Genomic DNA, 16,355 nt, shown 5'->3' on the forward strand with positions numbered 1-16,355 from the left:
TTTGAGAAGAGGTCTCACTTTGTTGCCCAGGCAGGAGTGCAGTGGCATGATCATGGTTCACGGCAGCCTTTGCCACCTGGGCTCAAGTGATTCCCTCACCTCAGCCTCTTGAGTAGCTGGGACCACAGGTGTGAACCACCATGCTCAACTAATTTTTGTATTTTTTGTAGAGACAGGGTTTCACCATGTTGCCCAGGCTGTTCTCAAACTCCTGAGCTCGAGCAATCTGCCCATCTCAGCCTCCCAAAGTGCTGGGATTACAGATGTGACTGCATTCAGCCAAAATGCACTATCTTTACAGTTTGGGCTTGGGTTTGTGACTTTTGCCATGTCAATCAGAATTCTTTAGTTGCAAGCAACAGAAATGGATTCTTCTAGGCTGAATAATGCCTCCCCCGCCCCCACCAAAGATATCTATGCTCTCATTCCTAGAACCTGTGAATCTTACCTTACTTGGTAAAAGGGACTTTGCTGATATGATCAAGTTAAGGATTTTGAGATGAGGAAATTATCCTGGATTATTAAGGTAGGCCCATGTAATCACAAGGGTCCTTGCAAAAGGGAGGCAGGGGGGTCAGAGTCCAGAGAAGGAGATGTGCTGGAGGCAAGGAAGAAGCCAGGAGCCAGGAAATGGAGGCGGCCTTTGGAAGCTGGGAAAGGCAAGGAAATAGATTCTCTCAACTGTTTTCAGCAAGAACGCAGTCTTTCTGATGTTTGACTTGAGTCTAGTAAGGTTGATTTTGGCCTTCAGACCTCCAGAACTGTAGGATAATGCATTTGTGTTGTTTTGAGCCACAGAGTTTATAGTAATTTGTTCCTACACCAATGGGAAACCAATACACTAGCAAAAAAGGAATTTTTTTTTTTTTTCAAGATAGAGTCTCACTCTGTTGCTGAGGCTGGACTGCAGTGGCATGATCTTGGCTCACTGCTACTTCTGCCTCCCAGGTTCAAGCGATTCTCCTGCTTTGGCCTCCTGAGTAGCTGGGTCTACAGGTGCGCACCACCACACCCAGCTAATTTTTGTATTTTTAGTAGAGACGAGGTTTCACCATTTGGCCAGGATGGTCTCGAACTCCTGACCTTAAACTCCTGATCTGCCCATCTCAGCTTCCCAAAGTGCTGGGATTACAGGCATGAGCCACCGTTCCTGGCTGAAAAAAGAAATTTATTAAGAGAAGTTGTAGTAGCCTCTAACTCTAACTAAAACCAAAAACTCCGAAAGGGAGTTCCAGAGGGAGCTCTGGCTCTAGAGAGCAGACACAAATAACAGTCCTGCAGGGCACCTCCGCTGAGATGAAAATCAGTATTTCCCATCCGTTCTGAGGCTGCTCAAAATTCAGGTTCCAAGGAGAGAGTGTGGCTAAGCTTGGGGCCAGTGCCCATGCCTTGGAGAGGGAGGACATCGTAACTGAGAGTCTTGGTGGGCTGGAAGTTGCCCAGAGCACACTCAGGTGTCATGGCTGGAAGAAGGGGTCAGCTCCGGGCCATGGAAGAGCTGATCACTCATTTTGAGTCTGTTGCCCACCCCTTGTCCAGTCTGCTTTGGCCAGGGTGGGGGCATGGACAACCAGGATGGCAGCTGGGACCCTCCTCTGTAAGGACAGGGACTGGGCAGACACACTGCTGTGGCCTAGATCACTCCCAGCTATGTTCTACCCTCAGCAAGCCCAGTTGGGGGTGATTTCTGATTGGAAATCTGAATTCTTAGCCTCAGGGAGGGCAGTCTAGCCCTACTGACCTCAGCTTGTGGTCTGTGCCCCATGCTGATTCTTGCTGGGATTAGGGTCACCATCTCCTAACTGGCCCTGGTTTCGGGCCTTTTCTCTCTTGCCTCCCATCTTTCCATGTGTCCAGTTTTCTTCTATGATATAAACACATTAATTCTTCCTGGAACACTGAGGGACCGTGATCATGATGACCTCAACACTCTGGACATTTTGGGCCAGATGATTCGCTGCTGGGGTACGGTAGGAACATCTCTTGTACATTGCAGGATGTCGAGCAGCACCTCCAGCCTCAACCCACAAGATGCCAGCAGCACCCTCCCCTAAAGTGTGACAACCAAAAATGTCTCCAGATGTTGCCAAATGTCAAGGGCAGTACCGGCCCTGCTTGGGAACCTCTGGTTGGAAGGATCTCTCTGTCTGTTTCCACCACCTCTCCCACTACCCCAGCATCCCTCCCTCAGCCATGGTTATCATTGGTGTCTCAGTTCCCACTCATGACTTCTTCCAGTCTATTCCCCAGAACCTGCTGGGGAGATGTTTTCTGGAAAGAAAACCTGATCTCCCATCACTCCTTTGTCTGAAACTCTTCTAGCCTCCATGGTGCTCTTGGATAACGTCCTACCATTCACTGTCTTCTATCAGCTCTTCCAATTTCTCAAGCCTCATGGCCCAAGCCCCTCCTCCTCCTCCTTTAAGCTTCAACCACACACTGACCTTCTCTGGGTCCCCTACTGGGTTTCTCCACTCCAGGGCCTTTGCACTTTCTGTTTCCTCTCTCTCTCTCTTTTTCTCTCTCTCTCTCTCTTTTCTCTCTCTCTCTCTCTTTTGAGACAGAATTTTGCTCTATCACTCAAGCTGGAGTGCAGTGGCGTAATCTCAGCTCACTGCAACCTCCACCTCCTAGGTTCAAGCCATTCTCCTGCCTCAGCCTCCCCAGCAGCTGGGATTACAGGCGCACACCATCATGCCCAGGTAATTTTTGTATTTTTAGTAGAGACGGGGGTTTCACCATGTTGGCTAGGCTGGTCTCGAACTCCTGACCTCGTGATCCGCCCGCCTCAGCCTCCCAAAGTGCTGGGATCATAGGCATGAGCCACTGCGCCCGGCTTTTTTTTTTTTTTTTTTTTTTTGAGATGGAGTCTCACTCTGTCACCCAAGCTGGAATGTAGTGGTGTGATCTTGGCTCACTGCAGCCTCCACCTCTCAGGTTCAAGTGATACTCTGCCTCAGCCTCCCATGTAGCTGGGATTACAGGCACCCGCCACCACACCCAGCTAATTTTTGTATTTTTAGTAGAGAAGGGTTTCACCATGTTGGCCAGGCTGGTCTCCAACTCCTGGCCTCAAGTGATCCGCCTGCCTTGGCCTCCCAAAATGCTGGGATTACAGGTGTGGGCCACCGCGCCCAGCCTATTTCCCCTCTTTGGAACACTCTTCCTGCCACTCTTTGCTTGGTTAACTGTTACTCATCTTTGAGATCTGTTTCACTTAGGAATGTTTTGGCTAAAATTATAGTGGTTTAAACAAAAATAGACATATTTTTCTCCCATAACAAAAAAATCTGGAGGCAGCTGGTTTCTGGTATTGGTTCTGTGACTTGGGGCTGCTATCTCTGGGATTCTCTTTGTTGTTCCCTCAGGTTCACAAGACGCTACCTCAGCTCCAGCTATCTCATTCCCATTTAAGGCAGGAAGAAGGACAGTGGAGCCAGCTGACTTCAGCTTGCATCTCATTAGTCACAGTTGTTCATGGCAACCTCAGCTGCAGTGGAGGCTGGGAAATTGTTTCATTCTTGCAGCCTTGATAGAAGGAATAAGGCTGTCCATTAAGTATTGGTTTAAATGTCACTTCCTCCAGGAAGCCTCTCCTGATTCCCTAAACCAGGTCTGATAATCCTATTACATGCTCTCCTAGTAGACAGTAACTCTCTGTCATACCCTTATCACAACCTATAGTGTTTTTTTTTTCAATTTTTTTTAATTTAAAAATATTTTTTTGAGATGGAGTCTCACTCTGTCGCCCAGGCTGGAGTGCAGTGGTACAATCTCGGCTCACTGCAACCTCCGCCTCCCGGGTTCAAGCGATTCTTGAGTGTCTCAGCCTCCTGAGTAGCTGAGATTACAGGCGTATGCCACCACGCCCAGCTAATTTTTGTATTTTTAGTAGAGACGGGGTTTCATTATGTTGGTCAGACTGGTCTCGAACTCCTGACCTCAAGTGATCTAACTGCCTTGGCCTCCCAAAGTGCTGGGATTACAGGTGTGAGCCACCATGCCATGTCTAAAATCTATAGTTTATTAGTTTACTTGTATAATGAATTAATAGGCATCTGGTTCTTCTTGGGGCTGGGAGTTTAGTTTGTGAGTTCACTCCTGTTTCTCTAGCCCCTAGCATTGTGCCTGGTACCCAGCAGGGCCTCAGAAACTATTTATGGTCAATACTAACTGCTGCCAAGTAATTCTTCCTGGAGCACTGAGGGACCATGAACTTGACTGTCCCAGGATCCCCTCTGACTCCCAGGGGAAGGACAGACAAGAGCCTCCTCTAATCATGTGCCTCCTCAGCAGTAGCCAAGCCTTGGTCTGGCAAGCTTTCTAAGCTGCCCAGGTTTCTAGAATGGGTCCATCAGAGTTTCAGTTGCACCTCTGTTGGCCACAGCATTGATAAGGAGAGGAAGCTTGTATGCAGCTCAGTTCTGAGATACTGCATGGAAAGGAAGCTACTTCTGTTGTGTCACCCTGTGCCCTGCGAGGATTGAGGATCTGCAGGACCCAGAGCTGATTCCTACCTACCTCATCTCTGGCTTCTACCTGCCAGGTGGTACTTTTAGGTTTTCTTATTTCTTTTTATTAATTGATCCCGTTATTTCACCATGTGATTTGTAATTTTCATGTAAAACGGAAAATGTGAGTGACATCAAGCATTGACTTTCTGCATATTTATTGAGTACCCATCGTGGGCTGGTGGTGGAAATTCAGAGGTGAACAGGAGGTTGCTGCCATCCTTGCCCCATTGGGGGCAGCAGTTCAGCTTGGGAGACAGACAAAGGCATTAGTCGCAGATATAGATAAATGAAAAATTGCAACTCCCACAAGCCTGGTGAAAGAGAAGAAATGAAATAGACAGAATTTTTTCTTTGTCCATTATGCCTTAATGAAGCTGAGGGAAAGAAGAGAAGCAGTGTTGCCAGAGAATCTATGAAAGGGATTCTCCTTAGGGAAGTTAGAAGAGGCTTCCCTGGAGCTGCAAGGAAATGAACTCATGCAGGAAGGAAAACGGGCCAGACAAGTGAGCAGGCCCAGAAGGTGCGTTTCAGGCCATGGGAAGAGCTGGGGCAAAGGCCCTGGGATGAGGTTCGACATGCCACAGCGGTTTCCTGAGCTGTTACCACAAATTTCCATGCACTTGGTGGCTTAAAACAACAGATACTGATTCTCTCACAGTGCTGGAGGCCAGAAGTCTGAAATCCAGGTGTCAGCAAATCGTGTTCCTCCCGGAGGCTCTAGGAGAAAGATCCTTCCTCGCCTCTTCCAGCTTCTGATGGTTGTCAGCAACCCTTGGCGTTCCGTGGCTTGAAGACGCCCTACTCCAGTCTCTTCCTTCTTCACGCGGCCTTCTTCCTGTGTGCCTGTGTCTCAAACCTCCTTTTTCTTCCTCCTAAAATGACCCAAGTCAGCCAGACGTGGTGGCTCATGCCTGTAATCCCAGTACTTTGGGAGGCCGAGGTGGGCAAATGAGGCCAGGAGTTCGAGACCAGCCTGGCCAACATGGTGAAACCCCATTTCTACTAAAAATACAAAAATTAGCCAGGCCGGGTGGAGGGCACCTGTAAGCCCAGCTACTCGGGAGACCGAGGCAGGAGAATCACTTGAAAGTGGAAGGCAGAGGTTACAGTGAGCTGAGATCATGCCACTGCATTCCAGCTTGGGTGAAAGAACAAAATTCTGTCTCAGAAAAAAAAAAAAAAAAGACACAAGTCATTGGATTCAGAGCCCACCCTAAATCCAGGTTGATCTCATATCAAGGTCTTTAACTTAATTACTCCTGCCAAGACGCTTTTTCCAAATATTGTTTCATTCACAAGTACAGGGGGTTAGGACTTGGACATATCTTTTTGGGGACACTACTCAATTCACTACATGAGTCTGAGAAATTGAAATCAGACTCGCATGGGTGGATTGTAAGGAGCCCAGGGTCCTGGCGTGGGCTGAGGCAAATCTCACAGGCATGAAGCCATGCTAAGGGGACTGGAGCTGCTAAAGAACTTTACGATTTGTTCTTTATAACAATCACAAGGGCCACAAAGTACAGAATTTACAGGAGGGGGAAACATGGGTGAGGGCAATCTATTAAGAGGTTGCTGAAGCTATCGGATGAGATGCTGGTGTCTGTGTCTTTGTTTAGGGACTGAAAGGCCAGATGGAGAAAGGAAAACACATGTAAGGGGTATTTTGGAGATGACGGATTTAATCTGGAATGTGAGGAAGGGAGAAGGGTCAAGGATAACTTCTGTGTTTCTTTCTTTGCTGTGAAACTAATTGGGATGTGGAATTTTGGGAGAGGTGCAGATTTTGGGGGAAGATCTTGAGTTCAACTTTCAATCTGTCGAGTTTGAGGTGTCTGTGGTTGATGGCTTTCACAAATGGCCCCAGTTATTCTCCTCCCAGTGTTCATGCCTCTTTGCAATGTGACTTTGCAGTTCCTCCATTGAATGGAGGAGTCAATTTCCACATCCCTGGGCTGGCCTTGTGACATGTTTGGCCTGCAGGATATGGAAGATGGGACACCCTGCCAGCCATAAGCCTGTCTCAAGATGGGACACCCTGCCAACTATAAGCCTGTCTCAAGATGGGACACCCTGCCAACTATAAGCCTTATAAGCTTCCACTCACTCTCCTAGAGCCCTCCAGGGTCTCCAGGTGGACAGGTTCATGCTGACCTGTTGAATGATGACAGACCACATGAAGCAAGATGAGCCATCCCAGCTGAGCACATGCTAGGCTACCTGGCTCTAGCTGACCTTGGTTGAGATCAGCCAAGATCAAAAGAACCATCCAGCTAATTCCAACCTGAGTTGCTAACTTCAGAATCATGAGCAAACTAGCTGGCTTTTAGAGATGGTTTATTACGTACCAGTAGCTGATAAAGTCCCTTGAGCCAGCCAGATAGAGATGGGAAAAGGCAATCAAGTAGTTGGATGTACAAGTATAGGGTTCAGATTTGAGGTTTGAGTAGGAGAAACAAATGTGTGTATCTCCTGGATAGAAGGAATACGTTTGCGAAGGAGACAGAAAAGGAGTGGCTGGAAAAGTGGCAGGGAAACCAGGAGAAGCCACAGAAGGAAGACGTTGTGGACAGTGTCAGCTCCTGCTGAAGGTTTAACTGGATTTTAAAGCAAGGGGCAGCATGAGCACAGTGAGTGGAAGCATGGCTGGAGATGGCCTAGAGATCGCTTACCTATTAGGGTGAAGCCAAAGCCTGACCCTGAAACATTCTCCATCATCTATTTACAATTTGCTTAGTTTTTTGGGAAGAATTGATTTTTGATTGCACAAGTGAGGTGATTGCAAAAACAGTCACAGATTCTTCCCATCCCTGTTTGTGTGCCTTTTGCAATGACTTTGCAGGAACTTTCAAGAGCTATCCACCCCATGGATCTGGCTGGAACATGTGACTTGCTTTGGCCAATGGGACAATAACAGCCATGACTTAGGTAGAAGCTTGAAGAGTGTGTGCATGGAGCTTCCTTCCGTGTTGTTCTCAGGATCCCTGCTACAGTCCCAGCATGAAGAAGCCAAGACTAGCCTGCTGGGTAATGAGAGACAGATGGCCCAGTGATTCCTGCTTCCTAGACAATAGCCAGCAAGCCCCAGAAGCAGAGCCACCTAGGTAAATGGCAGATGACTGCAGACACTTGGAGGAGCCCACCCAAGATCAGTAAAAGAACGGCCCAGCTGAGCCTGGCCCAAAATGCTGACCCTCAGAATCATCAGCTAAATATGCAATTTGTATTTTAAGCCACAGTTTCTCATCCATAAAGTGGAAGTAATAATAGTGTTTTCTTACTAGGGTTTTTATATAGATTAATTAGAGTAATGGAGACATGTAAAGTTCTGAAAACAACATTTTGCACAACAAATGTTAATTCTTCTTTTATGATAATAATCACCACCAGCTCCTCCTCCTCCTTCCACCGTATTTCCAGATATGGAAAAATCCCACTTTACAGTCTTTCTGCTACTGATGGACATTTAGATTATTTGTGTTTTTGCCATGAACATCCTTGTACTTGCCTCTTTGAGTGCTTCTGCAAGTTTGTCTCCAGGGTGGATATGGAGAAGGAGAAGAACCGGATCATAGAGCATATGTGTCTTGAATTTTAAAAGATATCCTCAAATTTATGCACCTCCCAGCAGCAAGGGGGCTCCCATTTCCTCCACACTCATGCCTGAACTTGCTGTCACCACAAATGCTGCCTCTCTGTTTTACTTTGCCTTGCCCCAACTTCTCATGAGGTTGGCTGTCTTTTGCATGTTTATTGTTTGTGATTCCCTTAAATGGGCCGACTTCCCTTCAGAGGCTCTTCCCTTGGGAAACCCTGCCTCTCACATAGGCCACGACTTGGGTCATTTATATTCCTCCCTGTTCCAGTGAAATCTCTGAATTGCAAGGAGCAGAACCCAGATAGGTAGTTCAAGTATGAAGAGGGTCTGCTGAAAGAAGCTAGCAAAATCTCATGGAACTCAAGGCAGGAAGGATGGGTCCAGATCTTACAGAAACTGGGTAGTTGTTATTTCTTTTTCTCTGGGACCCTGTGGGCTCTCTCCTCTCTCTCTGCTCCTGCTCCTTCTTCTTCCAGCATTAACCTGATCTGTTCAGTTGCTGGAGGAAGGAACCTGATTGGATGAGCTCTGTCAATGGGTTGGCTCCCTTTTGGTCAGGTGCTCATCCTGCCCAACTGGCCACAGCTGCTTGGAGTACAGGGCTCCCTCTCCCTCTCCCTCCTCCACCTCCTGCTCCTCCTCCACCCTCCTCCTCCTCTTCCTCCTCCTCTTCCTCCTCCTCTTCTTCTTTCTTCTTTCTTCTTTCTTCTTCTTTCTTCTTCTTCTGATGGAGTCTTGCTCTGTTGCCCAGGCTGGAGTGTTCAGTCCCAGCTCACTGCAACCTCCATCTCCCAGGTTCAAGTGATGCTTGTGCCTCAGCCTCCTGAGTAGCTGGGATTACAGACACTGGCCACCCGAAGTGCTGGAATTACAGGCATGAACCACCATGCCTGGCCAGGGCTGCCTCTTCTGTGGGTGGAGCAGCTGAGAATGAATGCAGGCAAGAGCAGGGCTGTTCACTGGCACTGCGGGGACACTGGCTATCCCCTGCACACGCCATTGCTCTTGGCACCCAGAGAAAGGGCTAGAAGGAAGAAAACTCCTTATCAAATAGGGAAACATTTGAAGCAACATAAAACTCTTCCTAAAGGACAACGAATAAATATATATATATTGATTATAGTCACTATGGTGGCAGAATCATGGCCCCAAAGATGTCCCCGGAACCCATGAATAGATTGCCTTTACATGGCAAAAGGCAGAAGTGATAGAATTGAAGGATCCTGAGGAAGGGAGATTATCCTGGTGGCCCAGTGTCATCACAAGGGCCTTTATAAGGGAAAGAGGGAGGCAGGAGGTCAGAGTCAGAGAAGACTTGAAGAAGGAAGCAGAAAGTGGGGTCAGGGAGAGAAGTGAAAGTGCTGCATTGCTGACTTTGAACATGGAGGCTGGGGCCACAAGCCAAGAAATGTGAGTGGCCTGTAGAAGCGGAAAAAAGCAACTCAATGAATTCTCCACTTGAGCCTCCTGAAGGAATGCAGGCCTGCTGACACCTTGCTTTTAGTTCAGTAAGATCCACTAAAAATTCTTACCTCCAGAATTTAAATAATACCTTTGTAGGCTGGATGTGGTGACTCACATGAGTTGGGAGGCTGAGGTGGGTGGACCACTTGAGCCCAGGATTTTGAGACTAGTCTGGGCAACATAACGAGGCCCCATGTCTACAAAAAAAAAAAAGCTGGGCATGGTGGTGTGCACCTATGGTCCCAGCTACTCAGGATACTGAGGTGTGAGGATCACTTGAGCTTGGGAGTTTGATGCTACAATGAGCTGTGATCACTGCACTCTAACCTGGGTGGCAGAGCAAGACCCCATCTTAAAAAACCAACCCCCCCAAAATTTGCTTGGTTTTAAACAATCATATTTGTGGTCGTTTGTTATAGCAGCAATAGGAAATGGATACAGTCCCATAGCAGATTGCTAGTCCAAAGTCAAACACCTACACATGCCACAAAACCAGTTCACATCTCCCACCTCCTGTTCACATTTCCCTCTGTCCATGTCTTCTGCCCCGACCATAATCTCACCTCAGGGTAAAATCAATCACTCCTTCCTGTACATTCCAAAGCCTTTTGTAAATCTTGTGAGAACATGTCCCATTCTGTTCCAATTATGTTTACTAAAATATCTAATGGATCACATAGGCTCATTTCATTATCTCCCTAATCTCGTGCATTCAATTAATTAATATTAATTCCTCTTCCTCTCATTTGAAAAGGGATTTAGGCACCACCCATCCATTCATCTAACATTTACTGAGCACTTATTAACTCCTGGGCACTGTGCTAGGTGTTGAGGTTCAGAGTTCCACCTGGGGGCTGCCTTGGGGACATCACCGTGGGTGCTTTGCAGGGATTCCTGAAAGAGTTCCATTTTTGGTCCTTGGAATTGATGTTGCTTGTTTTGGAGCCATGACATTGATTTTCTTTTTCAAACAGCATTTCCAGGAGAGGTCATGTCCACCCACCATGTGCCTGCTCCCACCATGGACTGAGGGACTTCCTAACCCACAGCCTTCCTCTGTCCATTCATGTGCAGCCATTTCTTCACTCCAGGGCAGTGGTCCAGTTCCTCTTGGCTCTAGGCCTGGTTCACTCCTGTGATCACCTCTTCCGGCAAATATCCTTTTGCTTAAGCTAGCCAAAGACCTCAAGTGGATACAGTACTCCTTGTTGAGTGCAGGAGAGTGAAGTGATCCCACAGCCTTTGGTGTAAGACACATTTGGAGTTAAAATCCTGACTCCATTATCCACTTGCTCCCTCACTTGTAAACTTGGGCAATTACTGCCCTCTCTAAGTCTGGGGCCTCGTTGACAATGTGGGCACCACATCGTATATCCATCTCAGGGGTAATGTGAAGGTGATGGGATAACACACGTGCAGTCATTGGAGCATGACCTGGGAACTGGCAGGAGTTCAGGGTTGTTTAAATATGGGGTGCCGAGGCATTTAGAGGGAGGGTCCCTCATCCTGGTTTTGTGGATCAAGGAAGGCAGGCAAAGGAACAGGATTCACTTCTTGGCTGAATCTCTGGCACCTGGCACATGGGGGTTTATATCAGTACAGGTCCTCTAGAAGCAGACGCCAAGACTGCATTAGATGTGGACAATTTGCCAGGGGAAATGTCTGTAGAGAATCAAAGGTAGTGGGAGTGGGAGTGTCAGCCAGTGCCTTCAGACCAACACACGGGCCTGACACCTGCAAAACGAGAGAAGGAAGAGCCTCAAACCACAGGGCAGCGGCAGGGAAATCTCCAACAGCCAGTGAGGACTCCCAGAACAAAGACTGCCCATCAGAGGGCCCTACTCTGGGGGGATATGGCCCAGCTGTAGTGCCCACACCATGCTCAGTCACTGGCCAGGAGCAGCCTGGGGACAGCGCAACCTTTGTAAAGGCTGGTGCAGATCAGAACAAGTGGTGTCTGGAGGCTGTGGGCCACCTCCTTTCCTTGCAGCAGGATCTCTCAAAAGGAGATCTGCAGGTGGCCTCCTTGGACGCCATAGTATTTGATCAATATTTATCGAATAATGAAATAAATAAAAGTGTCATGCAAACTGAGGTTAGGTATGAGCTGTCCTTGTAGCTGTCACAGCCAAATAAAATTCCCTTCTTAGTAAATATCCCGCTGTTGAAAATTGACATGTACAAGAGTGCCCTGGGTTAGTTTGCTCAGCCTTTGTTGGAGACCTGCTATGTTCCTGGCCTAGTGCAGAGCACAGAGGCTCTCGGGATGAACAAATATTGTCTGGATTCCCCATAACTTCTGCAGCCGTGCAGAAAGGGTGGTTGTACCTAACCAGTGACAATAGAAAAGGCTACAGCCTGCTGGGCACACCGAGGTGCTGGCCATGGGTGAAATACGTAGCTTAGGCACACCAGGTGACTCTATCCCAGGAGTGGGCCAGCACTGTTTCCCAGGCAGCATGAGTCCTGAATCTATTCAACATAAAAACAAAATCAAATCAGAAAAAAAAAAGAAAGAAGACAAATTCTTCCAGCCACATATAATTTTTTTAGACTGAGTCTCACTCTATCGCCCAGGCTGAGTGCAGTGGCGCATCTCGGCTCACTGCAAGCTCCGCCTTCCGGGTTCACACCATTCTCCTGCCTCAGCCTCCTGAGTAGCTGGGACTACAGGCGCCTGCTACCATGCCCGGCTCTTTTTTTTTTTTTTTTTTTTTTTTTTTTATTTATTTTTAGTAGAGATGGGGTTTCACAGTATTAGCCAGGATGGTCTCAATCTCCTGACCTCGTGATCTGCCCACTTTGGCCTCCCAAAGTGCTGGGATCACAGGCGTGAGCCACCACGACCAGCCAGATTTTTTTTTAAGACAGTTTCTCACTCTGTCACCCAAGCTGGAGTGCATTGCCGTGATCATGGCTCACTGCAGCCTCAACTTTCCAGGCTCCAGTGATCCTCCCACCTCAGCCTCCCAAGTAGTTGGGACTATAGGCACATGCCATAACACCTGGCTACTTTTTGTGTTTTGATAGAGTTGGGGTTTCGCCATGTTGGCAAGGCTGGTCTCGAACTCCTGGGCTCAAACGATCTTCCTGCCTCAGCTTCCCAAGGTGCTGGGATCAGAGGTGTGAACCACTGTGCCTGACATATGGTGGAATTTTAACAATGCCAAATGCTTTCGGGTCAACTTTTTAGTCTAGGAACATGGAAATTTTACGTGTAGCCACCAGGATTAAATGTAGAGAAAGTCGGCTGAGTACCTCGTTCCCAGCTCTTACTTGGAATTTTCGGGTTGATTCGCATGGCTGCTTCTCAACAACTTTCTTCTCACGTGGTGGCCAGGACTTTGTGGGTCCAAGCCCCATCCAGAGCTGTGGCGATCTCCCTGGCATTCGGATTTCATTTCTCCTTGGCCGTGTTCCTGATACTTCAATAAAGAAGAAAAAAAAAAAAAATCTTAAAAGCGCGGGGAGTTTATATCTTTAGCTACAAACGTCTTCCATTTCTTCGGAAAGAAATGAAAACACAATCTGCCATGTAATGATGTTTACCGAAAAAAACAATCTCCGTGTAAAATCAACAGACACAACCTGTATAAAATGGATCATTCAGCGGCTTCCATGCAAACTCTACACCTTAATCCCTGCCACCAGCCCGTGCACCTTGAGCTCTTCGGCATTTTATTTGTTTTACTTTCTTGAAAGCGCATGAGTGGAAAGAGGCATGTCCATAATTGTGTGGGTGAGCAGCGAGGAGACATTCTCCAAATAGCTCATCAGAGCATCCATCAATAGACGTTTTTCTCCTCGGCTCATGGCAGCGAATCAAATATTTAAACATGATTTTTAGACTTAAAGGCACATGAAGCAATTTGTTTGACGAAGGAGGGAGTGGGTTAGAAAACTCTGCTCTGGTGATGGGGAGAATTTTCCGCAGGGCTGAAGCTAACTCACCTGTGACACATGTTGCCTACAAATTGGGGTGCCCCTATCATGTAGCAAAGGCCCTTTTGTGGAGGGGGTCAAGGCTGCACCCCATCAGTGGGCTCAGGGACTGTGGTCCCCTTCGCAACAAGCCCTTTGCCCTGACAACGTCCACCTCCCGGGGATGTTCCTCACGGCAGCTTTTTGAGTTGAGCGCTGACAACTCCGATTTGCCAGCGAAGGGGCAAAACATCAAAAGTGATTCATCCGCCTGCTCAGCGTAGTGGGAAAGGGACTGACGGGGCCGTCAGCCGCTCGGCATCTCACCGCGGCAGAGGGAAATGCTAACCGGAGCAGACAGCTCCGGTGGAACTGGGGGTTGGGGGAGTGGGGGCTGCATAGGGGCAGGAGAACAGAACACGAGGGAATCTTGAGAGGGCCGCGCCAAGCGGTTTCAGGCAAGAGAGCCTGAGAGGCTCTTTTCGACAGAGCCCTACCTTGGGAGCCCCGCACCTGCCTAGTCTGGGCCAGTGCTCCCCGAGGTTGGTGGTCCTACGAGAGCTGCCGTCCTTGGGCTGGGACTGGTAAACCCACTGTAATTTGGTACCCAGATGGACATTTTTATTACAAAAATGTATAGCAGTGAAAACACAACGAGCATCCAAAAATTATGCTTTCAGGTGCTTTTTTTTTTTTTTTTTCTAATAGGAATAACGACAATCCTTACCTGGGAAGCAGTCATTACTGCCGGCCAGGCCGTGTCCAAGTGATACGCACAGGCCTCTGTTCTTACGGATGGGCGAATACACACGGATTTAAGACTCTAGTGGTTGGCCGGGCGCGGTGGCTCACGCCTGTAATCCCAGCACTTCGGGAGGCGGAGGAGGGTGGATCAATTGAGCTCAGGAGTTCGAGACCAGCCTGGCCAACATGGCGAAACCCCATCTCTACAAATAATACAAAAATTAGCTGGGCTGGTGGTGCACGCCTGTAATCCCTGCTACTCGGGAGGCTGAGACACTTGAGAATCACTTGAACCTGGGAGGCGGAGGTTGCAGTGAGCCGAGATTGCGCCACTGCACTCCAGCCTGGGTGACAGAGCGAGACTCCATCTCCAAAAGAAAAGAAAAGAGGCCGGGCGCGGTGGCTCAAGCCTGTAATCCCAGCACTTTGGGAGGCCGAGACGGGAGGATCACGAGGTCAGGAGATCGAGACCATCCTGGCTAACACGGTGAAACCCCGTCTCTACTAAAAATACAAAAACTAGCCGGGCGAGGTGGAGGGCGCCTGTAGTCCCAGCTACTCCGGAGGCTGAGGCAGGAGAATGGCGTAAAACCCGGGAGGCGGAGCTTGCAGTGAGCTGAGATCCAGCCACTGCACTCCAGTCCGGGCGACAGAGCGAGACTCCGCCTCAAAAAAAAAAAAAAAAAAAAAAAGAAAGAAAAGAAAAGAAAAGAAAAAAGACTCTAAAGAGCGCCATCAAAAGTTACCAACATTCCCGTATTACAGATGAGAAAGCCACTGACGCCAAAGAAATTACATCCATTTCTCCACACTCATCGTCCCGGGTGTTGATTTTTATAAACCAGTAATAACCAGTTCAGCCTTTTTCTCCCTCCACACGCCATCCCAGGGGTGCTCAGTGGAGACCTGTTGACTCACAGCTCTGTCAACTCATAAACCCCGTGAGTTTCCCTTCCTTTTTCTTGGACCGACTGTATGACTTGGTTATTTCAACCCGCCTCATCAAAATCGTAACAGATGTCTACACCACAGCAAGGCTCACGTTCCCTCTTCCAGAAAAGCCTGCTTTTCTACATTTAGGAAATGGTGACGCAGGTAAAACACAGCAATCTGATCAGTCATGGTTTAGAAAGCATTTCACCTTCTGTGGGGTCAATTCCAAGGCAACAGGCATGCTCGGGAATGTGTGCAGTCCCAGGCCAGGCGTCTGCGTGAACAGGGGAGCCCCCTCCGTCAAGCTGCTGCCTTTAGCATCTCGCATTCCTAGCTCTCAGCTCCCCGCAGGACAAAAGGCTGCTTTCCTTCCCTGCCTCTGAGGTTAACAACCGGCCCATTCACACTCCAGACCTGTCTGGTAGCTGCTGGAAAACAGCTCCGTGCAACACAAGCAGGCACAATCCTCACAAACATTTACCCGCATTCTCACACTGCCAATGCACTCAGCACACATCCATATACTCCCAGACGCTCACGCACATACACCCTCATGGTTATTGATGCACACCCACTCTCACATGCAAGCACACACTCTCTCATACACTTTTACAAGCACAGTCTCACACAACACTCTCTCGACACACACGCACACACACCCAGAAAAGTCTAACACACAGACACGCACACACATGCTTTCTCACACGCATACACTTGCTTCTTCTGGGCCAGTGTTCCCCGAGGTTGGTGGGACTCGTGCACACACACTGTCACACACATGCTCATGCACTCGCCCAGACACAGTCACACAGACACAGGCACACTCTCATTCCTATGCACATGCACACACTCACAGTCACACACTCCTACACACATGCTCACACACTCACACATACACACACACTGTCATTCCTGTGCACACGCACAGACACACAGATACACACTGCCTCCCCCCCACACACACACGCTTCCCTCACACAGTCACACACACTCACAGACACACACTCCCTCACCTCACACACTCACACGGACACACACCCCCTCACACAGACACACACTCCCCCTCACACACGCACACACAGATACTTCCTCCCCATCTCACACACACACTCCCTCCCCCCACTCACACACACACACTCTCAGAAACACTCCCTCCCCTCACACACTCCCTCCCCCCCCCC

This window comes from Piliocolobus tephrosceles, chromosome 20 (genome assembly GCF_002776525.5).
Source record: "Piliocolobus tephrosceles isolate RC106 chromosome 20, ASM277652v3, whole genome shotgun sequence".
In the NCBI taxonomy this organism is placed as follows: domain Eukaryota; kingdom Metazoa; phylum Chordata; class Mammalia; order Primates; family Cercopithecidae; genus Piliocolobus; species Piliocolobus tephrosceles.